The 17,099-nt window shown below is 47.3% G+C and overlaps 1 long non-coding RNA gene across 7 annotated transcripts in view; it reads right to left on the reverse strand.

Moving 5' to 3' along the window:
• Nucleotides 1-1,595: 1,595 nt before the first annotated feature.
• LOC149122464 (uncharacterized) overlaps nt 1,596-17,099 on the reverse strand; it is a 64,457-nt gene continuing 48,953 nt past the window's right edge. Inside the window, exons 3-4 of one of the 7 annotated variants that reach the window (XR_016219439.1) lie at nt 2,509-2,718; nt 1,596-1,777 (exon numbers count right to left, since the gene is read on the reverse strand). This is a non-coding gene — a long non-coding RNA (uncharacterized LOC149122464). Of the gene's footprint in view, nt 1,778-1,812; nt 1,828-2,028; nt 2,719-13,022; nt 14,632-17,099 lie in introns of those variants that run through there. The other 6 variants (XR_016219437.1, XR_016219440.1, XR_016219441.1 and 3 more) reach the window with 6 other exon arrangements.

The raw sequence follows: 17,099 nt of genomic DNA on the forward strand, positions 1-17,099 counted from the left end.
TGGTTTTTTTTTTTAATAGTATCTTGTAGATTTCTAACAGTGTTTTTTTTAGTTTTCCAATTTCCTCTTCTTGTCTTTGGTTTGACTGTATACTTCCCTGTGCTTTGTCTTCTAAGTCTGACATTCTTTCTTCTGCTTTACCAATTCTGTTAAGGCTCTCCACTGCATTTTGTACTTGTCCTATTGAATTCTTCATTTCATTTTGATTTCTCTTTAAGATCTCAATTTCATGGGAGAAATTTTCTTTTATATCCTGTATGGATTTCAGTAGTTCATGCATTTGCTTTTGATTACTTCTATGTAATCTTATGATCAAATTTTTGAGTTCCATTGCTTGCATTTCTTCTATCTCATCATCTTCACAATCTAGTATTGAAGTGTCATGTTCTTTTGGGGTCATCTTCCTTATTCTTGTTTCTTGGATTTGTACATTTGATGTTTTGGAATTTGTGGAAATATTTGTTGGTTTTTTATTTATTTTTTGCTATGGCAGCTGTTATCATTGTACTATGAATGCTTCCTCTTTCTGCCATGTGGCTCTTATGTGTGCAGGCTCAGTCATGCCTCTCACACCCTCATCTCCCAGTGAGTCCAGAGCCTGAAAAGAGTGATCTTGGTACCCAGTGAAGGGCGGGACTGTGCATATTGATAGCATTTGCAGCGTGTGGACGACAGGACCTGCAGTAAGAGGTGCAGCATGCGAGGTTCATGCTTGGCTGTGTGTCACATCCCTCTGGTGGTTACCACCAAGCATTCAGCAGACTAGGATCAAGTCTAGGACAAGCAGATTCCAACACAGTGAACTCACATCCTTCTTGTGCAGAAACACCTTGGGAGAAAGGTGTTATATGCTGAGCATGGGACCTGACTTCTGCAATGCAATGTAGTGAGTCAGCCTGGGAAGGAACTTCTCTGGGGCCAGCAGGGAAAAATGAGGTGCAGGTGTGGCCTTTATCTTCTGCCTTGAAAACCAGACTTTCCACGTGGGGTCTTTGAGAATCAGTAGCTTGGGACCCTAAGGAGTATTCTTTAGGTGTCTGGAATCGTCAATGCAGAAAAGAGTAAGAAGTCAGCACTGTGTGATGATGGTGGAAAAGGAAATGGAATTATGTTATTTTGATGTAAAAGATGTTAAAACCCATGTATATGAGGGCCATAAAAAGTTTATGGAAACTTATATTGTGGAAAACTGCATGGATTTCCATTTTTCTTTGCACCAAAATAAACTTTTCATTCCATTTTCCATAACCTTTTCAAAGTCTCCTTACACACACAGGTCTGTTCCAGCTCGCCTCAAAGCCAGTCTTCTTTCCCACATGACATCACTTCATGTAAGAGCTAAAAGGAAAAGAGCAGGGCACAGTGGGGGCATGCAGAGGGCAGAGAGCGAGGACTGAAGGGGACCATGGGAATGAGGCAACTGCATTCATTCAAGCGGAATCACAGTAACATCAGCTCACCCTTATTGAATCGGCCATTTCTACATGCTTCACATGTGGGGGACTTTAAAAGGTTTCTGGAAATTTGAATTCAAAGATTTTTTTGGCACAAAAATTTTGAAATCCATGTTTTTTTTAAAAAATTATTTATTTGAAAGGCAGAGTTACAGAGAGGTAGAGAGAAAGGTCTTCCATCCTCTAGGTCGCTCCCCAGATGGCTGCAATGGCGGGAGCTGAACCGTTCTAATGCCAGGAGATTCTTCTTGGTCTCCCATGGGGGTGCAGGAACCCAAGGACTTGGGCCATCCTCCACTGCTTTCCTAGGACGTAGCAGACAGCTGGATTGGAAGTGGAGCAGCCAGGACTCAACCAGCACCCCTATGGGATGCTGGCACCACAGGCAGTGGCTTTACCAGCTGTGCCACAGCACCAGCCCCCATGCATTGTTTTTGATAGTATTCATTTCTGTGAACTTTCTGAACACCCCTCATGTTACCTAAGTTAGTTAACGATTTCTTTGACAACCTCAATTTAGGTAACTGCCATTTATTCCCAATTTACAGGGCCAGAGGCATAAAACACTCACCTGCCCAGACTTAATATGGATGGTGAGTGGTCGCGCCTGGAGCAAAGCCAGGTTACCTTTGGTTCTTGACCTCTGCATGCACAGCAAGGAGGGGCAAGGGGCAAGGGCCAGGTGAAAAAGGTCACTTTGGGAAAGGAGAATGGCTCCTGGGTGCAGCAGTTCCCAAAACGTGGAGATGCCTATAAATTCAGTTTGGAAGTTTGGGACTTTATTTCCAAGTAACGTGAAACAAGAGTTTGAGAGTCTTGCAGTGTATGAACTCTATGAGAACAACTCTGGGAATTTGGTCCTCGTCCCAAATTGAGAAGTGTTTAGGAAAGGATTATCATTCAGTTTGGTGGGATTCATTTATTTTCCATTAAGCAAAATGAGCAATGCCTTTATTCCTGATGGTGAAGTCCCATGCGTTTTAGTCTCATGCCGATTGCATGAGAACATGCCAGGCACTTAGCAAAGGGTCCAGGGCACTGCAGGTGAACTCACCAACACCAGAAATCCAGAGCTGTCTGGCTCAGAAATGTGATTCCCTTGAGAAACTGGGGTTGCCCAACCACTGCATCTCAGGTAAAATCTGAACCTGGCCACGGAACGGCCAGCGTGGTCAGTATGTGCAGCTGCTGCCTGGAGAGGCTTGGCTTCGTGAGGATTCTCGCTGCTGGGCTGAGATCAAAAGTAGCAGCAATTGTGAAAGAACTGTGGAAAGAAACAGAGAATTTGGCAGCATTCTGAACATTATTCCATAGCCAGGCAAATGTCTTAAGTACTTGCTTGCTATTAAGTAAGATTAAAGCAAGAATAAAACTTACTAACCTGACATTATCAAGTCAGTGTTATAGCTTGCAATTTTTTTATTTTACCTGGAAATAAACCACAACTCAAATGATCTGATTGCACTCTATGAATATATTTCATTATATATATAAAATCTGTATTCCCAGGTAGCAGAGAAACTTGCTCCGGCAGCTGAGAATGAGAACGAATGAGAAGTAGTACTGTTTTAAATTGTATTAATATACAGAATAATTTCATATATTCCATAAATTCTGAGAAGATAACTATACTTCTCTCCCTCCCCCTGTTTCCTTCTTTCATTTTTTTCCTTTAATTTTTGCTGTAATATAATTTCAATTTACTTTATGGTCACAGGCTTAATGAACCACTAACCATGAAGTTCAAGTAAAAAGTACAACGACCACTGTTGTACAGGAGTGTAGACGCCCATGCAGTCCTGCCTTAGGAGGGAGCTGTGTGCCGTGCTCCAAGTGGCCGCCCTTCCACTCAGGGTGAATGACGTGGAGCTTCTAGGTCAAAAATTGTGACTCCTGAGATTTCTGAGAACAGGTTGTACCAATTAGCACTTCAGGGGGGAAGTACTTGGCAGCTTCATAATAATTAATACCATAATAATTAATTACCTTCATTAAATATAAACTGTTTGTATGGTGAGTTGATTTGTAAGTGTACCTATAAACTAGAAATCAGACAAAGAATTTTGAAGCCAACTTTTTTTTTTTTTTTGACAGGCAGAGTGGACAGAGAGAGAGAGAAAGGTCTTCCTTTGCCATTGATTCACCCTCCAATGGCCACCACAGCCAGCATGCTGCAGCCGGCGCACCGCGCTGATCCGATGGCAGGAGCCAGGTGCTTCTCCTGGTCTCCCATGGGGTGCAGGGCCCAAGGACTTGGGCCATCCTCCACTGCACTCCCTGGCCACAGCAGAGAGCTGCACTGGAAGAGGGGCAACCGGGACAGAATCTGGCGCCCCGACCAGGACTAGAACCCGATGTGCCGGCGCCGCAAGGCGGAGGATTAGCCTACTGAGCCACGGCGCCGGCCGCCAACTTCTTTTTTTATGAGTTCTCTTAAAACTACTTGTTAGTTTTCTCTTGGGAAATTGTGTGTATTTTATTTATCACCATAGCCGAGGACCTATTCAACACCTAACACACAGTGATGTGTGTGGTAAGTGTTCCAACTATGAAGATGCATTAGTGTCCGAATGAGAGGCCACTTGGACACAGGGAGAGCAAAACATTTCAGAGAATTTTTTTAGTACTCTTTTTTTTTTTAAGAATTATTTTATTCATTTGAAAGATAGTTAGAGAGAGAGGTCTTCCATTCTGCTGGTTCACTCCCCAAATGACCACAATGACCAGAGCTGAGCTGATCCGAAACCAGGAGCTTCCTCTGGGCCTCCCATGTGGGGGCAGGGGCCTAAGGACTTGGGCCATCTTCCACTGCCTTCCCAGGTCATAGCAGAGAGCCAGATAGAAAGTAGAGCAGAATGCAACAACACATCAGAAAGATCATCCACCCAGACCAAGTGGGATTTATCCCTGGTATGCAGGGATGGTTCAATGTTCGCAAATCAATCAATGTGATACACCACATTAACAGACTGCAGAAGAAAAACCATATGATTATCTCAATAGACGCCAAGAAAGCATTTGATAAAATACAACACCCTTTCATGATGAAAACTCTAAGCAAACTGGGTATGGAAGGAACATTCCTCAATACAATCAAAGCAATTTATGAAAAACCCACGGCCAACATCCTATTGAATGGGGAAAAGTTGGAAGCATTTCCACTGAGATCTGGTACCAGACAGGGATGCCCACTCTCACCACTGCTATTCAATATAGTTCTGGAAGTTTTAGCCAGAGCTATTAGGCAAGAAAAAGAAATTAAAGGGATACAAATTGGGAAGGAAGAACTCAAACTATCCCTCTTTGCAGATGATATGATTCTTTATTTAGGGGACCCAAAGAACTCTACTAAGAGACTATTGGAACTCATAGAAGAGTTTGGCAAAGTAGCAGGATATAAAATCAATGCACAAAAATCAACAGCCTTTGTATACACAGACAATGCCATGGCTGAGGAAGAACTTCTAAGATCAATCCCATTCACAATAGCTACAAAAACAATCAAATACCTTGGAATAAACTTAACCAAGGATGTTAAAGATCTCTACAATGAAAATTACAAAACCTTAAAGAAAGAAATAGAAGAATATACCAAGAAATGGAAAAATCTTCCATGCTCATGGATTGGAAGAATCAATATCATTAAATGTCCATTCTCAAGCTAATCCTCCACCTCACGGCGCCAGCACACCGGGTTCTAGTCCCGGTTGGGGTGCTGGATTCTGTCCCAGTTGCCCCTCTTCCAGTCCAGCTCTCTGCTGTGGCCAGGGAATGCAGTGGAGGATGGCCCAAGTGCTTGGGCCCTGCACCCCATGGGAGACCAGGAGAAGCACCTGGCTCCTGGCTTCGGATCAGCGCGGTGCGCCAGCCGCGACGGCCATTGTAGTGTGAACCAACGGCAAAGGAAGACCTTTCTCTCTGTCTCTCTCACTGTCCACTCTGCCTGTCAAAAAAAAAAATGTCCATTCTCCCAAAAGCAATTTATACATTCAATGCAATACCAATCAAGATACCGAAGACCTTCTTCTCAGATCTGGAAACAATGATGCTGAAATCCATATGGAGACACAGGAGACCTCGAATAGCTAAAGCAATCGTGTACAACAAAAAAAAAAGCCAGAGGCATCACAATACCAGCTTTCAGGACATACTACAGGGAAGTTGTTATCAAAACAGCATGGTACTGGTACAGAAACAGATGGATAGACCAATGGAACAGAATAGAAACACCAGAAATCAATCCAAACATCTACAGCCAATTTATATTTGATCAAGGATCCAAAACCAATCCCTGGAGTAAGGACAGTCTATTCAATAAATGGTGCTGGGAAAATTGGATTTCCACGTGCAGAATCATGAAGCAAGACCCCTACCTTTCACCTTACACAAAAATTCACTCAACATGGATTAAAGACTTAAATCTATGACCCGACACCTTCAAATTATTAGAGAGCATTGGAAAAACCCTGGAAGATATAGGTACCGGCAAATACTTCTTGGAAAAGACCCCAGAAGCACAGGCAGTCAAAGCCAAAATTAACATTTGGGATTGCATCAAATTGAGAAGTTTCTGTATTTCAAAAGATACAGTCAGGAAAGTGAAGAGACAACCAACAGAATGGGAAAAAACATATGCAAACTATGCAACAGATAAAGGGTTGATAACCAGAATCTACAAGGAGATCAAGAAACTCCACAACATCAAAACAAACAACCCACTTAAGAGATGGGCCAAGGACCTCAATAGAGATTTTTCAAAAGAGGAAATCCAAATGGCCAACACACACGTGAAAAAATGTTCAAGATCACTAGCAATCAGGGAAATGCAAATCAAAACCACAATGAGGTTTCACCTCACCCCAGTTAGAATGGCTCACATTCAGAAATCTACCAACAACAGATGCTGGCAAGGATGTGGGGAAAAAGGGACACTAACCCACTGTTGGTGGGAATGCAAACTGGTCAAGCCACTATGGAAGTCAGTCTGGAGATTCCTCAGAAACCTGAATATAACCCTACCATTCAACCCAGCCATCCCACTCCTTGGAATTTACCCAAAGGAAATTAAATTGGCAAACAAGCTGTCTGCACATTAATGTTTATTGCAGTTCAATTCACAATAGCTAAGACCTGGAACCAACCCAAATGCCCATCAACAGTAGACTGGAGAAAGAAATTATGGGACATGTACTCTATAGAATACTATACAGCAGTCAAAAACAATGAAACCCAGTCATTTGCAACAAGATGGAGGAATCTGGAAAACATGTTAAGTGAACTAAGCCAGTCCCAAAGGGACAAATATCATATGTTCTCCCTGATCGGTGACAACTAACTGAGCACCAAAGGGGAAACCTTTGAAGTGAAATGAACACTATGAGAAACAGTGACTTGATCAGCCCTTGCCCTGACTGTTGATGAACAACTTAATACATTATCCCTCTTAGTATTTTTTTTGTTCTACTTAATACTTTTGGTTGAATACTATAATCAATACACAGTTATTCTTAAGTGTTGAAATTTAATTGAAAAGTGATTGCTGTTAAATATAAGAGTGGGAATAAGAGAGGGAAGAAATGTGCAATTTGGGACATGCTCAAGCTGACTTGCCCCAAACGGTAGAGTTAGAAACATACCAGGGGATTCCAATTCAATCCCATCAAGGTGGCATGTACCAATGCCATCTCACTAGTCCAAGTGATCAATTTCTGTTCACAATTGGTCATAATGATAGGACTAAGAGCCAAAGGGAGCACATAAACAAGATTAGTGTCTGCAAATACTAGCTGATAGAATAAAAAAGGGAGAGAATGATCCAACATAGGAAGTGAGATACACAACAGACTCATAGAATGGCAGATGTCCTAAACAGCACTCTGGCCTCAGAATCAGCCCTTAAGGCATGCGGATCCAGCTGAAAAGCCCATGAGAGTATTTCAGGCATGGAAAGCCAAGACACTATGGCAAAAAAAAAAAAAAAAAAAAAAAAACACACACACACACCTAAGTGAAAGATGTCCACGAGTGAGACCCCAGTGGAAAGAACAGGTCATTAAAGAAGGAGGTACCTTTCTCTGAAGGGAGGAGAGAACCTCCACTACGACCTTGTCTAAATATGATCCGAGTCGGTGAACTCAAAAGGCTTCCATAGCCTTGGCAACTCATGGCAAGAGCCTAGGGTGATTACTGATGCCATAAACAAGAGTGTCAATTTGTGAAGTCAACAACAGGAGTCACTGTGCACTTAACTCCTCAAGTAGGATCTCTGTCCTTAATGTGCGGTACATTGTGATTTAATGCTATAAGGAGTACTCAAACAGTATTTTTCACTTTGTGTTTCTATGTGGGTGCAAACTGTTGAAATCTTTACTTAATATATGCTAAACTGATCTGTATATAAAGAGAATTGAAAATGAATCTTGATGTGAATGGAAGGGGAGAGGGAGCAGGTGGGAGTGAAGTTATGGGGGGGTAAGCCATTGTAATCTATAAGCTGTACTTTGGAAATTTATATTCATTAAATAAAAGATAAAAAAAAAAAAAGAAAGTAGAGCAACCGGGACTCCAACCAACACCCATATGGGATGCCGGCATTACAGACTTTAACCCGTTGAGCCACTGCGCCAGCCCCAGTACTGTTTTCAGAACAGAAATTTCCATGTGAAAAAAACAGGACAAACAACTCAGGGAACAAAGAGTACACTCTCTGAGATTCTGCACAACAAAATCTTTGCTTTGCTTTTGAACGAGTGATTTTTTAACAAAGCATGAACTGCAGAAACGGAAGTGCGATGCCTGCCTCCGCACCAGTTCCTGTGCACGAGTGTCCCACTCTGCTTCCCTGCAGGCAGCCGAAGGACATGGTTTAACGTGTGGTTCAGGGAGGCCTTGTCCAGATTCCGTCCATCAGGAGCACCACTGACTTTCCTCAGTTCCCCGTTCCACCCTGGGGGAGCCTGCAGCTTGCTGGGCTCTGTGCTGGTACTGACGCTGTCTCTGGGGACAGCACCCTGGGGAAGGAGAGGCCAGCTCTGCCGCCTTCCCAAAGAGCGCACCCAGCACATTTATGTGTTCCAAGGGTGCCATCCGCTGGCGTGCAGTGAAAACTGCACTGACCAGGCCTCCCGCGGTCTGCTCACAAGGGATCCTGCCCTCAGACATTGCCCCACACGGCAGTGCTCCTCCTCCTCGTCTCGCATGGTGGCCTGCTTTACCCACTGCACATCCCAGAAGAGAGGACACGAGGGACAGCGGAGTAGGAGTGGTGCATCGGCAGTGGAGATGTGCCTCGGGCATCCATCGTTACCTCGGGTCACGTTGGAACAACGATGAAGCAAGCACAGCCCCACTGTCGGGGCGTTCAAGCAAGACAAGAGGTGAGACGTGCAGACACCACTGGGTGCAGCGGTCCATGGCAAAGCCTTTGTCCACCGTGCAAAAGTCTTGACCTGTGGTTGCGTATAGTCCTCAAAAGTGACTTTGGACCACTCAGAACTTTACAGCGTGTTCAGGGGAATTCCACAGACAGAAAAGCCAACATTCAGAGTAGTGAAGCCGCAGTCGGGACACCTGCATGCTATGTGGGAGTGCCTGGTTTAGTTCTGGTGCTCCACTTCTGATCCAGCTTCATGCTAATGCGCATTCCTGGGAGAAAGCAGACTGTGGCTCAAGTCCTTGAGTCTCCGCCGCCCACATGGGCGACCAGGATGGAGTTCCAGCTCCCGCCTGGCCTGTTGCAGGCATTTGAGGAGTAAAACATCAGAAAGAAGATACTTGAAAGGCAGAACAATGGGGGAGGGTAAGTAAAAATGAACCTTTTTAAGAGGATTACGGGAGCATATCCATGGATCTTGTGTCTATCAGATTCAGAAGAGAATTTCTCTTCCTGTAGAATGGTCCTCCCCTGGAACTACCACCAGGAACAGACTATAAATATGTAGGAGAAGAGCTCTGGAAGGCCATCAGCGTCGGTAAAGCATTCTTTCTTGGTTTCCTGCCAGCTCATCTATGAACAAATGGGTTGCATCAACACAGATCATTCCTGTGTCAATCCTTGTGATCCACACTTTCCTAGGAAAGAAATTCTGGCTTATCCACTGCCAGGCACCCAGTAGCAGTTGTGCCAGTCATGGCTTGGTTGGAGAAGCAAAGCCTCTCGGAAGCTGTGTGTGTGCGGCAGGTCATCACAGAGAGCTGGCCTCACAGTGGTGGGTACTGGGTAAGTGGTGCACTTTCTGCTGCTGTTGCCACATCTCTTGTTGAGCCTGCAGGCAGCAGGGCAAAGTGAGGGAGAGCAGTGGCCAGCTGGAACCCGTGCTGGCCTCTTCCTGCCTCCAGCCATGGGGATGCAAGTGTCTACAGGAGGGGCCCTGCGTTAGGAACTAAGCATGCCCTTGGCTGGGAGTAGAAGCCAAGGGTCCAGTGGGAGTTGGACATGCCCAGCTCTGTCTCTGCCAACAAAATGGGCCAGCAGACCCAGCACCACGGTGTGACTCACACTTGTTAACTGAATATACAAATGCATGGCCACTGTGGCTTCCACCTTCCAGTCCTGGGCGGAAGGTCTCCTGACCCCCACCAACCTAGAACTATGCAGTGAGGGAAATTCTGGGAAACGTGGACCCAGACAGAGCAAAACACAACGTGCACGTGGAATTGGTTTGCAAGCTGTGTTATTTAAATACGAGGTACTGTGTTCTCTAAGCCATAGCTAAGGTAGAGTTTATCTTACTTAGCTGAATTAATACAGCAGTTCTAACCTAATGGCCAGATAATAAGTATATGATGTCATGAACACATAATTTCACCCAAAGAAAGTATGCTAGGGAAAAAAAGAAATGGAAACCAGCCATAAAAACCATATGCATTCCAAGAAAGCAGAGATTCTTCAGTGTTTCCAGTATCTGCCTGAATTCCTCCTGGGCCATCCTACCCAGGAAGCAGGTAGCACTGTGGCTGGAGGGGCAGGAGACCAGTGCAGGAGGCCAGGGCTCTGTTTGCTTCAACCACTGACAACATGAGGTCAGCCCATGACCTTAGGAAGCTGGAATTTGAGGCTACTCCCTGCAGTTATGCAGAGTGTGGTTCCGCCTACACAGGGCCCATGTGGGCTTTCCACACACACCTGTGGCAGTCCTGGAGGCACAGCCCGTGCAGACCACCCTGGAGGCTGCGAAGCTCCCTGCCACCCCACCCCCCACCCCGGCCCACCTGGAGCCATCGCCAGCACAGGATCCTGGCCCGCAGGGGGTGCCCATTGCAAAACACTCTTTTATATTCAGCCATTTGCAAATCTGCTTCTCAGAGCTGGGGGCTCTCACAGAAACTCTTATTTGATTAATGAAAAGCAACTTAATTCTTATAAAAAAAATGTTAAGCCAAACACAGCTTTAAGGAAGTTTCAGCACAGAATGAAATGCTGGCCGCAGTCTGAAAACCTTATTTAAAATCTGAGTTTACCTAATTCTTCCTGTTATAATCCACTCAAAATGGTGGCTTTCAGAATAAATCACATGGCAGATCAAAAATAGACTGTTACCCATTTGCAAAAATGTGACTGTTTAGATAATGAGATATCCTAGCTTTTAGCCCTCTATCATGAATAGGAGATTTATGAACAGCAAGAGGAAGCGCCGCTGAACCTCACCATGGACCCTGAAATCTGTGTGTGATTCATCATGACTTCAGTTGATCGCATAATTGCCGTTTGTATACTCCAAGTTCAAACATCCTGGATCTTCGCCCCTAAAAGCTGGTCATCCTGGTGGAACTTAATCCAAGTGTGGCGTGTGAGTGGAGCCCCTGCAAGGCGCCTTACGGATGCCTCGGCCCCTGGGCTCCCAGTCTCCCTCCCTCAGCCCTGCTTTGATGACTGCACATCCCGAGTCAAGAGGCACTCACTAAATCGAGGGAGGAGGTAGGGGGGTCCAGTCAGCCCCCAGGGTCCCCGATCACCGGACCCATGAGTCATTTATGTCCTGCATACACAACCTCATGATGGTAGGCCCTTCCAAGGTTTTTTTTTTTTTATATTTTTTATTTTTATTTGACAGAGTTAGACAGTGAGAGAGATCTTCCTTCCATTGGTTCACCCCCCAAATGGCCACTATGGCCAGAGCTACGCCAATCCAAAGCCAGGTGCTTCCTCCTGGTCTCCCACGTAGGTGCAGGGGCCCAAGCACTTGGGCCATCCTCCACTGCCCTCCCGGGCCACAGCAGAGAGCTGGACTGGAAGAGGAGCAACTGGGAGAAGAGGAGCAACTGGGAGAAGAGGAGCAACTGGGGTTAGAACGCAGCACCCATATGGGATGCCAGCGCAGCAGGCAGAGGATTAACCAAGTGAGCCGCAGCGCCGGCATCAAGAGGGGTTTTGTTCTTTGTTTTAACAGGAATCCAAAGCCCTCAGCAAATAAGCTCACGGCTGCCTGCACATGGCCCCCAGCCTGGCCAGAGCCCAGTTTGCTACCTTCCGAATTCCGGAAAGATCACAGTGGCCCTCCCTTCACAGACCAGAGGAGGACCACAAGCACTGCAGACCAACCGGGGGCCTGCAGGTGAGTTGAAGCCCAGCCCTTAACCCTTCTGGGAGTCCAGGAGCTCAGCCGTAGCCGCCATCCTCCTTGCTCTGCACTTGACAAATGAATACCTACTTTCTCCCCAACCTGTGGGGCACCCAGGCTCGCCATGCCTCAGGCAAGGAGGCTGAGGTCCTGCAACAAGTTTGTTATTTTGAGATTAAGTCAACCCGTGGAGTTTTTGCCCTATTGAAAATTGTTATTGAGGGGAAGGAATTCTTAAAATAAAACAAGGAGTGGACATTTAACCTAGCGGCCAGGACACCGGTTAAGATGCAGTGTCACATGTGAGAGTACCTGGGTTCAGTTCCCAGCTCAGGTTCCTGACTCACTTTCTGCAGAGGCGGAGCCTGGGACATGTGAGAGTACCTGGGTTCAGTTCCCAGCTCAGGTTCCTGACTCACTTTCTGCAGAGGCGGAGCCTGGGACATGTGAGAGTACCTGGGTTCCGTTCCCAGCTCAGGATCCTGACTCACTTTCTGCAGAGGCGGAGCCTGGGACGCACAGTGATAGTGGGAGTGATTGGGCTCCTGCTATGTGGGAGCCTGGACGGAGTTCCCGGTTCCTAGCTGTTGTGGGCATTTGGGAAGTGAACCAGCAAATGGGAGCTGCCTGGCCTTCCAGCTCTCAAATTCGTTCATTCATTCTTTTTTTTTTTTTTTTTTTAATTTATTTGGCAGGTAGAGTTACAGACAGTGAGACACAGAAAGATCTTCCTTCTGTTGGTTCACCCCTCAATGGCCGCTGCGCCAATCTGAAGCCAGGTGCTTTTCCTGGTCTCCCATGCGGGTGCAGGGCCCAAGCACTTGGGCCATCCTCCACTGCCCTCCCGGGCCACAGCAGAGAGCTGGACTGGAAGAGGAGCAGCTGGGACTAGAACCCGGCGCCCATGTGGGATGCCGGCGGGGCTGACGGAGGATTAACCAAGTGAGCCATGGCGCCGGCCCTTCATTCATTCATTTTTAAAAAGTAACCATTATGTAGTATAAGAAGGTTTGTAAGAATGAGTCACTAAACATCAGAATGCTGACTGCAAGGCCTGGCTATAGTTGAGCCAATGAACGTTTCCACACAGAAGGTCCATGCTTTCATGACAAGCAGAGCGGCCTTCCAATCAGAATCAGAATGAAAACTGACTGCATGAATAATGTTAAAGGATTGATCAAAAATTATTCTCGAATGCCTAAAAGGCACTTAGTCCTCAAACAAAAAGATGCCTGGTCTCAAGAGGAATCACTGGAGAGGCCAGAAGGTGGTGCTGGGGCAGACTGTGCACGCACGCTGTGGGCGACCCGGTGTGCTCACTCAGCCGCTAGTGCTCCAGTCTTCCCCTTCGGAGGATACATCCAGGATTGTTCCCAGATAACACAGATCAAAGCCGAGCCTGACAGCCCGTCTCTGCCGAGAGACCCGCACCGACAGAGCCTGCAGGTGACACGCTACATGGGACACGGCTGCATCCTTGACAGGGAATGTGAAACTCATCGGTGCCGAGTGCTTTGTCTGTCCCGAGCCCCAGGCTGTGGATATAACCGGTGTTCCCCTTGATCATCGTCTCTGTCTGTGAGGAATTTGAACCTCAAAGAGGTCCGATCGTGATTTCAGAGCCAAGTGGAAGAGTGGCCTGGACGCTGGTTCTTCCCCATCACTACCTCTGCACTCCACAGGGCACCGGCCTTGGCTGTGCGCCTGTGTTTGATTGGCCAAGCCCTTTGGCAGCAGCTCTCTCCCCAGCCCTCCTCCCCTGGGGATGTTGGAATCCACAGGACCTGTCTCCTCTCCCCACCAGGGCCTTTATTGTATTTTGTTCTATCCAGAGACGAACTCTTTGCCAAGTTTCCCTCACAGACACTCCCTCTGTCCTCAGAGCTGCCCGACTGCCTCACAGAACCTCTTCCAGGGACTTGTGGAAAAATCAAAATGAAACACAAGGAGCCACGCCACCCGTCTCCCCTGGAGCAAGGAAAGCCAGCGCTGGCTCCCCATGCTAATGAAGAAAGGGAAAAACACCGAGGAGAACATCTACGTTAAATACGTGCCGTGCCGAAGGGCTGCACGTGGCACAGTGACCATCACACTAGCCCCAGGGTGGGCCAAGCAAAGGCAAGGAGGTCCCTGAGCAGTGCTGGCGGGGGGCAGCGGGAATGAAGCTCAGACTCCCCCCGCAGTCTCTCATGATAACAGAATGGAGCTGTGCCTTGGAAGCCCGTGGACTGCTTTCTGACCTCGCGGGTGACTGATGAACAGTAGTTACTGTAAGGATGGCTGCAACCCTCTGCCTCTGCCGCTGCATCGCTTAGGCTCCTTGTATCCAAGCACACATCCGCTAAGGATGAGCACCCACGCCGCCCTTCAGGAAGCTCTTCCCACTGCCGCCCAGCACACGGCTTCACTGCATGGGCGTCTTCTCTGTCAGACAGGAGGCAGGAAGTGCTTTGGAGGACGTATGCATTCTCCACGCTGCCTGGCCGAGTGATGGGGCAGAGAAGGATCGCTGAGCGCCGGCAGCAGGTGTGCACGCACAGCAAGGCAGAGCAGGTGCAGAGCCCGGGGACTGCGCTCCTTGTCTTGAAAACTGATCAAGGCCAACTGCGCTCAAGGTGCTAAGGAGGAAGAAGGGAAAAACTAAGACGCTCACACTCACTGGGCACTTCTTGTGAACCAGGCTCTTCATATGTGGCATCTTATTTAATCCTCATATGAGGACACTTCAGAACATTCATGGGAAGTGGAATTAAGAGAGGAGCCACTTTAAAGAACTTTGGGAATCCATGCGTCTAAGGAGGGCTTCAAGGACTTCTGATACTACATAGTATGAAAACCTATGCATGGGTTTCCAAAATTTTTACATCAGAATTTTCCTTTTAATTCCATTCTCCCATGATCATTTTGAAGTGCCCCTCAAGTAGCATCCCAAGAAGACTGTTATGTGTCCATTTTACCACTGAGAAAGCTGGGATTCTGTGAAGCTGTTTATCTAGGGTGACATTGCTGATAAGGGATGGAGCTAGAACTGAATCCCAGCTTGTCTTGTGTGCTCCTTTCCATATCAGTTGGTGCTTAAACTGGAAGCCTGAACCAGCAAGTACAGCAAAGAAGATTCAAGTGCAGGGTTGATGCTGTGGCATAGCAGGTAAAACCACCACCTGCAGTACTGGCATCCCATCTGGGCACCGGTTCAAATCCCAGCTGCTCCACTGTTGATCCAGCCCCCTTGCTAATGTGGCCTGGGAAAGCAGCAGATGGCCCAAGTGCTTGGGCCCCTGCACCCACATGGGAGATCCAGAAGAAGCTCCTGGCTCAGCCAGCTCCAGCCATTGTGGCCATTTGGGAAGTGAACCAGCACATAGATTTCTCTCTCTCCCCTCACATCTTCCTGTAACTATGCCCTTAAATAAATAAATCTTATATATGTTTAAAAAAGAGAGACTCAAAGTCAAGGATTGAAAAGAAACCGCCAAGTTTGCTTTCCAAACTCTGTATGTTTGTTAAGTTACCTGCTGCTAGAGAACCCTTATATTTGGAGAACCCCACACCACACCAGTTTCCTTTCTCTGACTCACTCAACAGAAACAAATGACTTCACAAATCTTTGGCCAGTAAAGTGTTCAAAGACAACGATGAAACTCATTGCCGGTCAATACTTTGTCATGAGAAGACTGTCTCCAGGAGGAGGTCCTGATGGAAATGTGGACCGGACTTGTTCTGTAAGAACTTGTGATTTGACAAAGCAGGCAGGGGGGAGCCCAGAGAAGATGAAACCCTCTGGGAGTTGGGTGTGCTCAGAGAAACATTTGCGGCAGAGGGAGGCCGTCTCCGTTGACGTCACTGGGTTGGGTCCAGCCGTGGGCAGCTGCCTCACTGGCTCATCAGCATTTGGGGTTTCCAATCCCTGAGCCTCAAGACAGAGAAATCCTAGTGGGAGACAAAGAGAAGACTCCCTTGGAGCTACCCTGTGCTCACAACAAAAGAGGAAACTGGGAGGTACAGAAATGACTGGCTCCTCCAGAGAAGGCCAAGACGTGTGTCAGCGTTCAGACGTGTGACCTCAGCGCCGCCTTCTCACAAAGCAGGTATGGAGCTCCCGGAGGGAGAAGGGAATGCCCACAGATGGAAGATGAGGTGGCCGGACCCCACCCCCACCCCCACCCCCAGAGAGGGACAGGCTGACCGGGTCTGCAAGTAGCTGCAGGAAATTGACATGTGACTGGCTGGACTCACCTCCAGGGAGAAACCAAGAACAATTTAAAATTCCCTAATTGGCACGTCCACACTCCTTTTTACAACTTCTGAAGCAACACACAAAGACCTAGAAACAACGCCAGAGCATGAGAGCGTGTTGGGGCTGAGACAAACCGTATCTGAACCCAGCACTCAGCCATCAAAACAGACACTCAGCTGCCTCTGCTGGTGTGAAATGTGAATGGGACACCCACCTGGAAGGCTTGCTAGGAGGAACAAAGAAAATAATGGTAAAATCATCTGGCGTGGTACCCAGGGCGTAATAGGTGCCTCACAGAGCTGCCGTGTGGCCCCGTGCAGTGACACGGTAAAGGTGAGCAACTGGTTTTGCTTTTTCTATTTGATGCTCTGGTTTGGTGTACTTTCAAGCATCAGGAGAAGCCGTCCAGCCTGGGAAGTGACCGGATTCATCAGTTGCTTTGGAACCATTCTGACTCAGTCTTTAGTAACCTTGTCCACACTGCTCCTTGATGCCATGAAAATGAAGCCTTTCTTTTCTCAGAAGACTGGCATCACCAGTCGGGTCTCCTTATGCATCAGGCAGCACACCTGCCTCACTTGATAACTGATTTGGCATCCCCAAGGGGACAGAAGGCCTTCCCATGGCATTGCTCCCGCCACCATGCCTGGAGGGGCTCCCCAGACCTTTACTCTGGGGTCCCAGGTGGGGCAGCCCCTCTCTACTGCAGCAGTCTGAACCCTTGGTACTTCCTGCTTTTTGAGAAAAGGAACTACTTCTGGAGCTTGGGGTCTTGTCACTGGGTGAGTAATCTCAAGAGGGCAATTTTCCCTTTCTCCTTGCCTCCTGGGTTGGTCCCTTCATGGATCC

This window comes from Oryctolagus cuniculus, chromosome 13 (genome assembly GCF_051225735.1).
Source record: "Oryctolagus cuniculus isolate XC-2025 breed Fujian yellow rabbit chromosome 13, ASM5122573v1, whole genome shotgun sequence".
Taxonomy (NCBI): Eukaryota; Metazoa; Chordata; class Mammalia; order Lagomorpha; family Leporidae; genus Oryctolagus; species Oryctolagus cuniculus.